Source organism: Macadamia integrifolia, chromosome 1 (assembly GCF_013358625.1).
Source record: "Macadamia integrifolia cultivar HAES 741 chromosome 1, SCU_Mint_v3, whole genome shotgun sequence".
Classification (NCBI taxonomy): Eukaryota; Viridiplantae; Streptophyta; class Magnoliopsida; order Proteales; family Proteaceae; genus Macadamia; species Macadamia integrifolia.
Genome location: NC_056557.1, coordinates 16211279 through 16224735, shown reverse-complemented (window position 1 = coordinate 16224735; position 13457 = coordinate 16211279).

Sequence of the window (13457 nt, the reverse complement as noted above, 5' to 3'; positions counted from 1 at the left end):
GTTGGCTAAGAGAAGATAACTCCGCCTTTCTACAAAGCGCATCAGCCACCTCATTGGCCTTACCCGGCTTGTATTCAAAGACGAAGTCAAACTCTACGAAGAAGTCTTGCCATCTAACTTGCTTAGGACTCAACTTCTTTTGGGTTTGAAAGTAGCTAGTGGTAATGTTATCCGTCTTCACCACAAACTGTGACCCAAGTAGGTAGTGTCACCATGTCCTTAGGCAATGCACCACCGCGGTCATCTCCTTCTCATGGACTGTGTAGCGTCGCTCTGTCTCATTCAACTTACGACTCTCATAGGCAATGGGGTGCCTTTCTTGCATTAGCACCCCACCGATAGCAAAGTCAGATGCATCTGTGTGTACCTCAAATGTCTTGCCATAGTCGGGTAGGGTAAGCACTGGTTCCCCCATGACAGCCTTCTTTAAGTCCTCAAAGGCCTCTTTGCATGCATCCGACCATAACCATGGTCGGTTCTTCTTTAGTAAGTCTATAAGTGGAGTTGCCCTTCTTGAGTAACCTTGAATGAAGCACCGATAATAGTTAACTGAGCCAAGGAAAGACCTTAGCCCAGTCACTTTAGCTGGTGCCTCCCATTCTTGGATAGCCCGCACCTTGCTCTCATCCATTTGTAAGGTTCCACCTCTAATCTTGTGACCAAGGAACATCACCTCCTCTTGTGCAAATGCACATTTCTCCTTCTTGATATAGAGCTGATTGTCCCTTAGTTCCTTGAAGATGATCTTCAAGTGCTGCATGTGCTCCTCCAACATGTTGCTATAGACAACGATTTCGTCCAAGTACACCACCACAAACTTGTCAAGGTAGGGATGGAAGATTTTGTTCATAAGGGTGCAAAATGTAGCCAGGGCATTCATGAGTCCGAAGGGCATCACCAAGAACTCATATGAGCCATATCGAGTCATGCACGTTGTCTTGGGCTCATCACCTTCTGCGATGCGGACTTGGTAGTACCCCAATCATAAGTCTAACTTAGTGAAGTACCTTACCCCACCAAGTCTATCAAATAGATCTACTATCAAAGGAATGGGATACTTATTCTTGATTGTTACCTTGTTCAATGCCCTGTAGTCGATGCATAATCGAAGCGATCCATCATGCTTCTATTGAAAAAGAACTGGGGCACCGTAGGGAGCTTTAGAAGGGCGAATGAATCCCACATCCAATAATTCCTTGAGTTGCTTCCTTAGCTCCTCCAACTCTAGCGGTGACATTCTATATGGTGCCATTGCTAGTGGCTTGGTGCCTGGCTCCAACTCAATGGCATGATCGACCTCCCTCCTAGGTGGGAGCCTCTTGGGCAACTCGTTTGGCATCACATCCTTGAACTCTTCAAGGATCTTCTCGATTGGCTTGGGTAGCACCTTAGTTGGACCATCTTCCTTAGGCTCTAAGAGTGCTGCCAAGTATGTTGTCTCCCCCTTCTTAACTCCTTTCTCGAGCTGTATAGCCGAAAGAAGTTTTGGGCCGTCCTGGGTCCCTTGTATAGTTGGGACCATATATGGAGCTCCTTCCTCCATAATGCAAACTGTGCTGATAAATGGCATGGGTATGGCCTTAGCCCTATGTAAGAAATCCATGCCAAGCACCACTTGAAAATCATCCATGGGAACTATCGACAAGTCAACCGTTCCCTTCCATGTCCCAATGTTTAACTCGACCCCTTGAGCAACACCATGTATGGGATGGGCTTGGGAGTTGACGGCCTTAAGCCATCCTCCCTCCTTGATCCCTTTAAGTCCAAGTCTCTTCGGCTCTTCTGTTGAGACGAAGTTGCGTGTAGAACCTATGTCTATCATGGCACGAGTGGGCTTACCTTTGACATGCACCTCCATGTACATTAGCCCTTTTTGTGAGCTTGTGGCCTTGATCTCTGTCTTAGCCTTGATCGCACTTAGTCGTTGTAGGGACCCCATATGTGCCTCATTATCTTCTTTCTCCTCGAGTAGGGCATTGAGAGCCTTTCTCTTGGGGCAATCCCTAGCCCAATGGGGACCATCACACAAGAAACACTTATCCTTGGGCGTGAACTTGTCCCTTTTGTCTTGCTTGGGCCTACCCTCCTTGTTTGAAGATGGTTTACTAGTACCTTCCTTGGGAGGGTATGTCGTAGGCCCCTTCCCTCCCCCACCTTTCCCATTAGTGCCCTTCTTGGGCTTAGAACTATCGTCTCTCCTAAACTCCACTAATGACTCTACTGCTGTGATGGCTAAGGCAAGGTCCTGCACGGCTCAACATTATAGTTCTTGCGCAGCCCAGCCTTGGAGGCCATCCATGAAGTTGAATAGGAGCTCCTCCTCAGTCATACTCAGGACTTCGAGCATTAGGGTAGAGAATTCCTTCACATAGTCCAGAATAGAACCTATGTGTTTAAGCCTTTTTAGGCTCCTTCTAGCCAAGAAGGTGGCATTCTTGGGATAGAAGTCTTTCTTTAACTCAATTTTAAAATTATCCCAAGTGTCTATCGTGCACATACTTCTCTCTATATCGGCATGCTTTCTACACCACCATAGAGTTGCATCATCGGTGAGGTAGAGAGAAGCGGTCCGTACCTTTGACGCCTCATCATTTAGGGCCATTGCCTCGAAATACCTCTCCATATGCCATAAAAAGTTGTCGATTTCCCGTGCATCTCTCTTCCCAGGGAATGGCTGGGGATTTGGCACCTCCATCCTAGGCACTTCTCGTGAGGTAGTAGCTCCCCCGGCCACCGCCCTCTTACATAAAGCCCAATCCTCATGTACCTCAGCAACACAAGCTTTTATCTTGGCCAACGCCTCCCGCATTTGATCCTTGAAGGTGGAAATGTCCTTCCACACATGAGCCTTAAAGGATGCAAACTCCTCCTATTGGTCATATGCTATGGTGTTGAGAGTACTCAATAGGGACTCCTTGAGCTCTCCTTCGAGCTCCTCCCCACTTTGCTCTACAACATTAAGGTGTCCCTTCACCTCGGCTATTGCTAGCTCCACCCGAGCTAAGTGAGACTCCATAGCACAACCAACATCTACGGACTTGTCTTTGCTCCACTTTTCCTTCCCAGTGTTGGGGTTTCCCGCCCTTCCATAGTTCTGCTCACATGTTGCAATGTCGTGTACCTCTGAAATATCACACCCCATTCACATAGAACTGGACCGGTGACAGGGTTAACTCCGGTTAACCCAAACCTGCCAGGATCATCTGATACAGTACCCAACCACAGCATACACACAACTAAGATAATGTTCAACAGTTCAGCGGAAGACTTAATTTACCTGTAAATATCCCCAATATACTTGATACCCAAATTATAGTACAAAGATAAATACATTTGGGCCCGCAGACATGATATTTATACAAAAAGAATAACATTTCACGTATCAAGTACACAAAAGGGATCATCAAAAGAATAAAACAGTAACCCTGTATGGAGTCACTGCTATGGTCCCACAGCACAACCCTCGCACGTGCAATCCGTGTCGTGCTCATAGTCCTCGGGGACCCACTAATCCTCTTCAGGGAATTCAACTGTGGGGCCCGACTCTTAATCTTCAGGCTGGTGACCTACAAAATCATCTAAAAGAGGTGTACACGTGGGATGAGCTCACTAGCTCAGTAAGTGAAAAGAAGGACCACACAACAGTCCACACAACAATCACAACCATATGCACTATATGCTATGCAATTCATTTTAAATCACATCCACCTAAACAACATTACTAAGTCTTTTGTTTAGTGCTACTACAACCACAGTGCGCGTATACTCCGGGTACGAGCCACGAACTCCATCACGTGATACGCCCATAGGACTATCGGAGAAGGCCCACTGTGAGTACTCGGAAAAGTAAGGCATGCTGACTACCGGCTCTCAACATAAAAGTAAATGATAGAAAATAAAGGTGCTGACTCCAATAATTTAAAAGCAGTACAATTGGCCCTCTTGAATATACCACTGAGGTTGCCGACTGTCCTAATGACCCACCGGGCGTATGTCTAACCACCATAGTGACCCGACAACCGCAACCACTGCTTCTCCCCAAATGGTAACCCAACACCTCAACCCCTATTAGGAAGGGTCGTAGCACGGGAAGATGATAATCCTAAACCGCATGCTCCTATATGACATAGTACGATTACATAGTGTCACCACGTCCCATTCCACGGGCCACCAATGCACTCGTTTCTAAGCCGACCACGGAATCTAGTCTAATAATGCATCATGCACAATGATCCCATCATTCATCACATAAGCACATCATCATTTGACATTGAGAAAGTAAACACAACACACATGTGATAATAATATGAGGATGGCTAAACTACATATAATTTGCATGATGACATGGCTAGTCTAGATACATTTGAATGAATACCAAACAAGCCTTAAAATAAGGCCAAATGTCCTCTCCCCACTTACTTGTAGTGTACAAAGACTCACGCCCAGTACGGATGAGATCCGGCGTGAGAAACATAAATTTTGGTGAACCTATCACAAGTGAATGAGGTTAGTATTTTACCACTTTGGGGTCAAAACTAACAAGATTTGATGAAAAAATCATGTTTAGAATCCTAAAAGAAAGTCGCACGTCCGTTTTGGGTCCATTCGGACGAAAAAATCACATTAGGAGCCTCACGGGTGGGTCGGACAGCCCACCTGTCACAGCCCATCGGTCTTCACAGGTGGGTGGGTCGGCCCATCGGTCCTGACCCATCGGTCATGACCAGTGGGCAGGTCGGCCCACCGGTAGGGGCCAACCGGTGGAGGCCAAGGGTCGACTAGGACCGACGGGCAGGTCAGCCCACCAATCTGGGCCCATCGGTCTTGACCGACGGGTAGGTCGGCCCATCGATCGGCCCACCGATCAGCCCACCAGTAGGGGCCCGCTGGTTGGTCCCGAGGGCCTGCCCTCTCAGGCAGGTGCCCTCAGGCGGGCTGTTTGGCCCACCGGTCTCAACCCACTTGAGCAGGTGAAAAACTGCCATTTTCCCCGAAATTTTTCCCAACCATTGGGGAATTAAATGGGGCTTTTCCAATCTCATTTTCCACACATTCAATGTCTCATAAGATGATTCTAACCTAGATCTAGGTTAGATTTAAGGAATGGAAGTCATCTTACTTTCTTTGCTCAAGAACTCTTTCAAAAACCCCAAAATCACTTCAAATCACCAATGCTTCTCCAACCTTGTAAACACTTCTTCAAATCCTTCAAAATCAACACATAAACCATCTATTAAACCTTAGATTCATCATCTCAAGGTGGATTTACAAGACCTCAAGAAACTCTACCCAAATCAAGGGGTTTACTTGGGTATGGTGAAAGTTTAAGGAATATAGCCTTCGCTCACCTCTAAACATAGATCTCGTGTTGGAAATCACTCTTCCGGCATCGGAATGGGAAGATCAAACCTTGGCGCTGCTTAAATCCATTTCTTCTTCCTCTTCCTTCCCCTTTCTTCTTCTTTGTTCTCTTTTCTCCCTTCTCTTCTCTCTCCTCTTAAATCTTCTCACCAACCTTCTGTGTAATAAATGAGATATTGAAAAACACAAATAATGCTATTTATACATTCTTAAAATCATTAGTAGCACATGGGTGGGTCACTCAGGTGGGCGGATGCGCCCACCTGTGACTGCCCACCTGAGGGCCGAAAATTGGCCAACAAGTGGGATTTTGGTGGAATTCGACTCTCAGCACAAGGTATATTATACGTATGCGCTTTAGGATATGGCTACATACCAGCTTTATCCATACATGGCCTTATGATATGTGCATGTACACGGCTTGGGTACACCTGTCTCCTCTGGCACTGACTCAGACTTGTCTGGCCAACCGGTGTTCAAAGTCACCCTTGCCATCATGGTCCATAAGGAACCCGCCTTAACCCTCTCCGGTTCGGGTCCTGCATGGTTAAACCGGGTCAACCGTGTAATTAGACCGGGTTTAAAAAGTAGGGTATCACATTTACCCCCCCTTTTCAAAAATTTCGTCCTCGAAATTGGCGTACCTGGTTGTTCAAAAAGATGAGGGTACTTGGTTTGGTTTTCATCCTATTTCTCCCAATATGCTTCTTCAAGTGAATGATTAGCCCATCACACCTTTACGAAGGAAATGGAGCGGTTGCGAAGGGTTTTCACCTTTCGGTCCAAGATTTCAGCTGGCTACTTTGTATAGGTCATATCCGCTTCTAGATATTCTGGTTCCACGGGTAATACATGAGATGGATCATGAACGTATCGCTTCAGCATGGATACATGAAATATGTTTTGGACATTCCCGGGTGAAGGTGGTAGAGCAAGCATGTAGGCTACTGAGCCAACCCGAGCTAAGATCTCAAATGGGCCAATGTATCTCGGGCTCAACTTCCCCCTTTTATGAAATCTTTGCAACCCTTTAGTAGGGGAGATCTTGAGAAACACCTTTTCTCCTGGCTGAAATTCAATGTCTTTCTTGTGGTTGTCTACATAGCTCTTTTGACGAGACTGAGCTGCTTTAATCTGTTCCCGAATAACATCGACCTTGTCACAAGTCATCTGTATCATTTCAGGTCCTAACATTCGGCGTTCGCCTACCTCATTCCAATACAGAGGAGTTCTGCACTTCCTACCATATAATGCCTCATACAGAGCCATACCAATTGTAGCTTGGTAATTGTTGTTATAGGCAAACTCCATAAGGGGTATATATTCTTTCCAACTACCATACATTTCCATTACACACGCCCTGAGCATGTCTTCTAATATCTGTATGGTTCACTCTGACTGACCATCAGTCTGTGGGTGGAAAGCAGTACTCAAATTCAATTGTGATCCCAAGGTATGTTGGAAGCTTTTCTAAAATCTGGAAGTGAACCTTGGGTCCCTATCTGACACAATGCTCACTGGCACTCCATGCAAGCGCACTATGTTATCCATATAAAGTTGTGCTAACTTGACCATAGAGAACTTGGTCATGATGGGAATGAAAGGAGCAGTCTTAGTAAGCCGATCAACTATCACCCATATCGCATCCATCCCCTTAGGTGTGCATGGTAGTCTGGTGACGAAATCCATTGTAATCCTATCCCACTTCCAGTCTGGTACTAGGAGTGGTTGAAGAGTACCATAAGGTCGATGCCTCTCAGCTTTTACCTTTTGACATGTAAGATAAGTCGCCATATACAGGGCTATTGTGATTCTCATGCTAGGCCACCAGTAATTTTGTTTAAGGTCTTTATGCATCTTTGTACTTCCTGGGTGGAGTGAGTACTCGGAGCTGTGTGCTTCCTGCACTATCTTGTCTTGCATATCCAAATCATCGGGCACACACAATCTTCCTCAAAACAATAATGCCCCATCGCTGGCTAAAACAAAATCAGGGTCATTCATTGCCTGATCTTGAATCTTAACTCTGATCCGCTGCAATTCAGGATCCAAAGGTTGTTTCATTATCACCTCTTGCCTAATAGACGGATGCACCTATAGATCCGCCAGTGATACAGTCAACCATTTAAGGTTTTCTAGTTGATGTTCAAGCTCTAAGGTTGCTCCTTCATATAAAAGGGTTTCATCCATTAGCATCGCTTCTTATACGAGTGGTGGGCTGACTGCTAAGTATAAGAGTGACACAGTCTGTGCCTTCCAACTCAACACATCTGCCACTACATTAGCCTTACCGGGATGATACTGGATGTCGCAGTCATAATCCTTCATTAGCTCAAGCCATCTCCTCTGCCTCATGTTCCAATCTTTCTGGGTGAAAAAGTACTTAAGGCTTTTGTGATCACTGTATATCTCGCACTTCTCCCCATACAAATAATGTCGCCAAATCTTTAGGGAAAAAATGACTGTGGCTATTTCCAAGTCATGAGTGGGGTAGTTCTTCTCATATTCCTTTAGTTGTTGGCTATCACCTTACCGTGTTGCATGAGAAACAACCCCACCTTAGAAGTGTCAGTATAGACTGTCATTCCACTTGTGCCTTCGGGGATGGTCAACATAGGGGCCGACACCAATCTTTTCTTCAATTCCTGAAAACTCTTCTCACATTCCTCTACCCATTCAAATTTCACATCCTTTTTTGTTAACTTAGTCATTGGTGCTGAGATCCGAGCAAAATTCTCAATGAAGCGCCAGTAGTACCCCACCAAACCTAAGAAACTTCTAATTTCAGTGACATTCTTAGGGCTTTCCCATTCTACTACTGCTTTCACCTTATCAGGATCCACCTCGATTCCGGCCTCAGACACTACGTATCCCAGGAATCCAACTTGCTCAAGCCAAAATTCACATTTGCTGTATTTGGCAAACAATTGTTGTTCTCTCAACCTCTGTAACACCATTCTTAAACATTGAGTGTGCTCCTCTTCTGTCTTAGAGTAGATCAAGATTTCATCAATAAAAATAATTACCTATTTGTCGAGGACATCGTGAAATACTCGATTCATTAAATCCATGAATGCTGCCGGTGCATTGGTTAACCCAAAAGATAACACTAGGAACTCATAGTGACCATACCGAGTCCTGAATGCTGTCTTGGGTATGTCGCCGCTCTTTATCTTGAGCTGATAATAGCCTGATCTAAGGTCTATCTTTGAAAATACCCTTGCACCCTGCAGTTGGTCAAACAAATCATCAATGCGTGGCAATGGATACCAGTTCTTAATGGTTAGCTTATTCAATTCCCGATAATCAATGCACATACGCAGGCTGCCATCCTTCTTCTTGACAAACAATACTGGGGCACCTCAAGGTGAAACACTTGGGCGAATAAACCCCTTCTCCAACAGTTCTTGCAACTGCATCTGCAACTCCTTCAATTCGGCTGGTGCCATCCTGTATGGAGCTTTAGACAATGGAGCTGCTCCAGGAAACAAGTCTATGGCAAACTCCAACTCTCTATTAGGCGGTAAATGCATCAGATCATCTGAAAAGACGTCGAGAAATTCTTTAACCACCTTTACCTCTTCTAGAGGTGTAACCCTTGCATCAACATCAAGTACCGATGCTAAGTAACCCTGACATCCACTTTCCAACAATTTTACCGCTTGAAGGGCAGAGACGAGGACCTTTCTTGCCCGTTTCATTTTATCTGCTCAGTATACCAATTCTTTTCCTTCATCATCTGTCACCCTAATTAATTTTTCAGCACACATCACATTAGCTCGATGCGCCGATAACCAATCCATGCCCAGTATAACATCAAAATTCTGCATATTGAATTTAATGAGTTGTGCATCCAATTTCTTCCCATTGATTTCCACTGGGCACGGCCCATACACCTCCTTCAACTGTGTAACTTTACCAGTAGGCATACTAACAACCATCCCATGATCTAGTGTCCTGGGTGACATACCCAGTTTCTCAGCAAATCTCTTAGATATGAATGAATGTGTAGCTCCTGAATCAAATAAGACATAGGCTGGTATCCCCGATATAGGTAGGACACCTAGTGTAACAACACATATAAGTACAGCAAGTCATCAATATTTAACATAAGGAAATTATTAAATTTAAAATGTACCTGCTACCACTTCCGTGCTGGCCTCAGCTTCCTCAGCTGATAGGGCATACATCCTTCCCTGCGGTTGATTTCCCCGAGTTAAGGGAGGTCGGTATGCAAAGGGCTGACTGGAGGGTAAGGCTGGTCTGACCCGACAGTCTTTAGCATAGTGCCCATAGGAATGGCAATTAAAGCAACGGATCTATGATGCTGAAACTGGGGCGGGGCCCCTCTGCACTTGAACCACTGTAGGTGGAGGTAGGGGCGGCCTTGGGACTGTAGGCGCCATACTAGTGTTTGGGTGGAAAGATGTGGAGCCTGAACCACCAGCTGGTCGAGGAGGGTAGCCAGATGGCCTATAGGGCTGTCTATATGTAGGCCCAGAACTATACGACCCATGATATACCTTGGAGGAGTTGCCCATGTCCGAAAATGGGTTTGTTCTCTTCCACAAACCAGGTGTGAGGGATTGTTCTCCCTTCTGCTTATCTTCTATGGTCTTAGCTTTCTGCATAATCTGGCCATAGTTTGTCAAATCTAAGACCTCAAGTACTGACCCAATGGATGCCTTTAAGCCCTTCAGAAATCTTGCAGCCTTTTCTTCAGCTGTCCTCATATGCCTAGGGGAAAATGGAACAAGCTTTCAAACTGCTGCTGATACTCAAGGATAGTCTTACTCCCTTGAGTTAAGGCCATAAATTATGTCTCTTTACGGTCTCTGAAGCTACGTGGGTAATGATTGGCTAAGAACAACTCCTTGAACTGTTCCCAGGTGGGTTCCAGATGTGCGGCCAACAATATGGGCTTAGAGGCTTGCCACCAAGAGTTGGCCTCCTTCTTGAGTTACATCCCTGCACATATAAGTTTCTGTGCCTCAGTGCACTCAATCACCTCAAATATCTTCTCCAGCTCTTGGATTCACTGGTCCAGCTCTAGATGATCACTTCCCACCTTAGAGAATACAGGTGGCAAGTTCCTCTTGAATGACTCCACTACCCTTGACGTATTATTCATCGTCGGGTAATTGGGTGCATACGCCGGATAGTAAGGGTATGGAGGGGGCACCACATACGGAGGAACGCTAAAAGGCGGAATTGGAGGTGTACCTCCCACTTGTGGCCCCGTATCAGACCCTACAGGTGGGTCCTATGGAATAAGTATCCAGGGAGGTTGACCTATTTGAGAAAGGTCTAACTGTTGCTGTATAACAGCCATAAATGCTTGCTGCTGCTGAAGCATTTGTTGCCGGAAAGCCTGTTGTGACTGCTGAATTATGGTAGCAACATCACCCGGAGTGATGACCAGTGGGGGGTCCAAAAATGTAGTCACAGGTGGGTCCCCTTGTGCCAGACCCTGACCAAAGGTTTTTGGAGGTTGTGGGAGTGGGGTTTGCCCCACAGAGCGGGACCTTCTAGGATTCGGTGGTCGACCGACCGAATGAGGACCACGGAAGGTACCTCGTGCATTGCTACCGGATCTAGTACGTACCATCGTATCCTTGCACCTGGAACATACCATACACAACATTGGTTAAGCACCCTAGAATATATATCGGCACATAATCATATGCCAACACATAGGGTATTATAGTGTATGTGCAACTAGCCATAGCTTAATCCCGAAAATACAGTGCTAGTGCTTCAACAAGTAGTACGGTGGTCCCACTCGACAATATGGTGCTAGCCACACACCCTCCCCTTTTTTTTTTTTCATAGGTATATTATTATTATAATAATAATAATAATAGTACCCCCACCCCTTTTTTTTTCAAGTTTTCTCCCAACTGGCGGGCTGCCACCGGCGGGCAACTCGGGTCGGCCCGCTGGTCTGACCCGAGGCGGAACATGAACAGGGCTTTTAAGCCCTGTTTCATATGTTTTTCTCCCATTTCTTCCCCCCTCTCTCTCTTAGGTGATTTTTGAGAGTTCCTTGATGCTTCCACTCGCGATCTCACTCAATGATCCTGCTGATTTTGGGAAGATTCAACTCCTCTACTCTCAAGTAAGTCTCTTTCCCCTTTTTCTTCTTAGAACGTGTACTTTGGGGGTAGAATCCATGTGTAGTCCTCAATCTTGATTTTTTTTCCGTGTTTCTTTCCATAGAACAATGATTCCATGAGAATGTGATGTTTTCTTTGTGATTTATTTCTAGTTTTAGGCTGTACTTCTCAATTTATGAGAGAAAACCCAACCGTGCCCTAACCTTCTCTAATTTGGGGCTTTCTTCTATCTCTACCCTTTTCTCCCCAACTAACGACTCAAATGAGTTTCCTTATGCTTGGTTTGCACTTAAAATGTTGGAGAGATCATGGAAAGTCATGTATGCTTGAAATCCCATCTCTCTCCATGAAAATCCATCTCTTTTGTGTTGGGTTTCTTTGATTCTCTTTCCACCACTTCATACTTGTGGATTCCTTGCACCTCAATGTCATTATAGAAGATGTCTTGGCATATTCTAGATTGTATAACGATGGCATTTTATTCATAGACATGTAAGCTTCAAGCTTTACTCTATTGTGAGACTTTTCATGTTTCTTAGATTGAACTTGCACATTGAGAATTGGGGTTTTTCTATCATTCCTCACTTGCCATGCTTTATATGCCTTTTGTTACATTTCTATTTTGTAATGTGCTAGTGGATATCATGTTTTGGGGCTTCCTCCTATTCATTTCTCCATGATTTATCCACTTCTCTTTCTATCATAATCCACATTATGTATTGTACTTGCTCACCCATCTATTTGTTTCCTTTGTTATTCCTCATCCTTACTTATCATTCTTTCTCCTCTTTTCTTGCCAGGATGTCTTCTCACAAGGGCAAAGAACCCGCATCCTCTTCCACTCGGCATAAGACCACCACTTCCAAATGGAAGAGTGCAGGGACTAGTTCCCCAGCCCCTCACCCAAGGTGACCCGAACAGGCCCCTATCGATCCTTCAGATTATGATGAGGGACTCTTCCGAAGTTCAGAGGTAGCAACCAACTGGCAGACCTTCCTAAAGAGGTCTGTGATGATGGAGAAGACTGTGGTAGTCAGCGAATTCCACAAGGTTGAGCTTTATGAGAGGTTCACCACACTGGGTTGGCAGTCTATCCTCAACATAGACCGTTCGTGCTATGAGCAACTAGTTCATAGATTCTACTGCAACTTGGAGGTCTCTTACCAGTATGGAGAGTATGCGATAACTAGCATGGTGAAGGGGGTGGACATTCACCTGATTGTGGACACCCTGGCTAGCATTTTGGGTATCTCTTCGGTTGGGCAGCATTTCTACAGTCCTCCAAGGAGTAAGTCCGTGGGCCCATCCTTGAGTTTGGAGATGCAGGACCATATCTACGAGACCATCTGTGGCAGTAGGGAGCGTCTGGATTCCGAGATGTCATTTTACCCAGAGGTTCATGTGTTTGCCCATTTGGTCCAGTTCAATTTGCTCCCCAGAGGGGGTCACCAGAACTAGGTAGGCTTCATGGCAGCCTACTTAGCCTTCTGCATTTATAAGGCCTTAGAGGGAGGTGCCGAGCACTTATGCTTGCCTTACGTCATCCTCAAGACTATGGAGCACCATACCTCACACCCCGAGAACGGAGGGTTTCCATATGGTAGGATCCTCACTAGGATCTTTGAGTTCTTTAGGGTGGACCTGAGTAGTGAGGAGGGGAAGACTCCAGCAAATAACTTTGATAGGGGAAATCTATTGAGGATGGGTCTCCACACTCTCATGGATGTACCTCAGAGAGTAGGAGCTCAAAGAGGCAGGGATAGGAGGAATGCCCATAGGGAGGATGTTCCCATGGAGGAGGAGGCCAGTGAGGAGGATGAGGATTATATTCCTTAGTGCGAGGAGGAGCCTCTTGACTCGAGAGTTGCTAATCCTGGCTTCACGAGGGCTGCAGGCCCACAGCATAGAGCCCCACCACCTGAGAGTGGCGCATATGATTTTGAGGGCATGATGTCTGCTATGAGGGACTTGAAAGACGGG